This window comes from Phaethon lepturus, unplaced genomic scaffold, assembly GCF_000687285.1.
Source record: "Phaethon lepturus isolate BGI_N335 unplaced genomic scaffold, ASM68728v1 scaffold32219, whole genome shotgun sequence".
In the NCBI taxonomy this organism is placed as follows: Eukaryota; Metazoa; Chordata; class Aves; order Phaethontiformes; family Phaethontidae; genus Phaethon; species Phaethon lepturus.
In genome coordinates, this window is record NW_010564591.1 from 77 (window position 1) to 3,109 (window position 3,033).

Consider the following 3,033-nt stretch of genomic DNA (forward strand, 5'->3'; position numbering starts at 1 on the left):
TCCTGGGAGGTGGTACGTGACTCCCCACAGGGATTTTGGGGGCTGGCTGGCAGTGCAAGGAGCGTGGAGGGGTGCAGCCAGCCCCGGGGGGCTCAGGTCAGCGCAGGCAGCAGGCAGCTGCCCGTAAAGCAGCACTGTTTCTGGGGTCTGAAAGCTCGCAGGGGCTTTGCTGGCTGGGGCTTCAGGCTGCTTTCTGCCCCCCGCCCCAGCTTTTTTGTCCCCGGCTCTCTGTGGCATGGTGGCACAGGGAAGCCCTTCTCGGAGGGGGCTACGTGGGGTCTGGAGGAGTTGGGAAGAGGGAGCCGGGCTCGCAGGACTGGGAATCCTTTCCGCCAGCCGAGACAGAAACGCTGGAGATGCCAGCTGTGAAAGCCCTCGCTGTGATTTTTGGAGAGCAGATCTGTGGGCATCTCCCAGGGGCTTGCGGGACACCGAGTCCCTCCGAGTCCCCACACCTCCCCATGCAGGCCCTCCAGTTGCAAGGCCAGGACACCCCAAAATGGGCCGAGCCCCCGGACCACGGCCAGGGTCTCCCTGCTACCTGCCTCTTCGTTGGGTGTTCTGGCAGGGAGGAGGCAAAGCTTTGCCTGCAGCTTCGGGTGCTTCGGGCATTATTTTCCCTTCCCTGTGTGGAAGATGGAGGCGTGGGCAGGCGCCTGGGGCTGTGGGAGGCCGGGGGACATCCTTAGGGAAGGGACCCAGAGCAACCTGGTCCCAGCGCTGCGGAGGGAGGAGGGCAGGGAAGGGGCAAGCGGGCATGGGGATGCAACCGCTCTGGGGACAGTCCCCAGACGCCTGTGATGAGCTGTGCCGTGCTCAGCACTCCCCCCCGCCCCCGTTAAACACACAGATGGTGGTGGGGGGAAACCGCAGCTTCCCCCCGCGCCCGCAGAGGCAAACGCAGGGAGGAAATCCCAGTCCCTGTCCCAGGGGGTCTGAACATCACCCTGTCCCAGCCTGGGGGTCACCCCCACGGACGTCCCTGGCTCCTCGCACCAGTGCAGGGCTCGCCAGCAGGTCAGGCTTTGGTCACACACACACACCCCCAGGGCGCCCAAATACAGGCCCGAGGTGTGCAGAGCTGCAAAGCACGAGCGCAGCCGACACCGTGCTTCTGGGAGAAGGGTTTAAGGCTGCCCAGTGGTGGTGAAACGCTCCCTCCTCACCCGCTCCCCAGGGGCGAATGCGAGCAGGGAGGGAGCGGGGAGGGAGGAGACATGGCAGGCGGGGAGAAGGGGCAGGATCACCAAAAAAAGCCGGGCAGAGGGAGCAGCTCGCCTGTTCGCAACCTCAAGAAAAACGTCCCGGATTTGTCCCCAAGGCCGAGTTCCCCGTGAGACAGGACACGCCATGTCAGACATTCGGGTGCTTTACAGACAGGGACATGCGCTCCCTGCCCGTCCATCCGTCCGTCCACGTGCCAGCAAAATGGTCTGCGTGTGCAAAGCCTGCAGGCAAAGCCAGGAGCTGGGGAAGCGCAGAGCTCTCCGTTGGCACTGAAATGCATGGAAAGGGTTTATTCCCGTGGGAGAGCTCCCTCACAGGGCTGCTGCCCTTCAGGAATCGGAATCGGGCTGCATCTCTTTAGGGATGAAACAACCCCACGAGACTGCCTTGCCGCAAAGCTGCAACCTTGGAGGCAGGCTGGAAACGGGGTGTAACTGGGGGATTTGGGGCTCCAAAGCAAATCCTTGCCCCCTCTGGGGCAGGGACTGGTTTGCTCAAGCCGTCCCCGAGCAAGGGCTCAGCGCAGCCAGGCTGGAGGTTGCAGCGTGGGTTGCACGGCAAGGACAGCGACATTGCCGAAGTGGCAATACGCCGGCAGGGAGGTGTTGCCCTTCGCCTTTGCTCTGCAGACCACAGGCTGACCAGCTCCGGCTGGGCCAGGGAGCCCGGGGTGAGTCCTGCCACCGCCCACGCTGCCAGACTTGCCACAACCCGGAGGTGTGAAAGCTGCGGGGGGCAGCGGCTTCACTGGCGCTTTGGGGTTTTTCCACTCTTCCACGATCTTTGCTCCCTCAAGACGCCTTGGTAGGATGGGCCTGGGGCGGCCCAAGGGGTTGGGGGCCAGTGGCAGTTTTTGGCAGCATGCCCACCCCCAGTGATGCCCAACCAGCACCAGCTAAAAATCCACCGCGTGTGCCCACCCTCCTGCCCTCTGAGCATGGGGGTACCCCCAGCCTCTGCCTGGGATTTGGGGGGTTCAGCCCCTCCACCTTTCCCCACAGGCAGTGGCTCACCCTCCAGTCATCCCAATTTATTGCAGAGGGGAAAGCGAATTGGGGCGAGCATGCTCTGTGTGGACCCACTCTCCCTGCTGGGGGAGCAGGGAGAAGCGGAGCCCCACCGGGAAGGGGGATGAGCCCCTCATGCCCCCATCTGGAAGCAGAGGTCGGAGCCCACCATGTGTTCCCGGTAGTGCTGGTCGAAGTTGCTCAATCTGGGCCACGGTGAAGTAGTTCTTCCAGTTCCCAGAGATCCCTGGGGGTGCAAAAGCGAGCAGGGCAAATCCTGACACTCCTGAAATATTTGCAGCTGTAGATGGGGGCTGCAATACAGCCCTGGGACACCCCTCCCAAGCCCTCCATCGCTGGCTGGACCCCACCTTTCCAGAGGACAGGGGAGAGGCCGTGGTCCATCGGGGCGGTGGGTATGGTCTCTAGTTGGCAGCAGGGTTCTTCCTCATCCCCTGGAAGGAGGTGTGGTGGAGGATCCTTGCCACTGTCCCCTCCACCACCTCCTTGCCCAGGAACCACAGGGTCATCTGCACCTCCTGCTGTGGGTCCTGTGGGGCAGCTAACATGGGGAGGCTGCCACAAAGGCTTGAGGGGCACAACCGGGGCACCCTCCCCTCCACCCCACCCTCACCTTCTTCATGTCCTCGTGGAAGAGGTAGAGGAGCTGCTTCTCCTCCCACCAGCCCCGCGCATGCTCGTACCAGGACCCATAGGCCACTGTCGGATGTGGTCCAAGGGGTTAGCCAAAAAGTGGGGTGGCAGGGGACACCCTCCCCACTGGTGTTTTGGAGTGGCC

The 3,033-nt window shown here is 63.3% G+C and overlaps 1 pseudogene; it reads right to left on the reverse strand.

The window, feature by feature from the left end:
* Window positions 1-2,367: 2,367 nt before the first annotated feature.
* The window catches only part of LOC104626896, a 1,249-nt pseudogene continuing 583 nt past the window's right edge, over window positions 2,368-3,033 (reverse strand).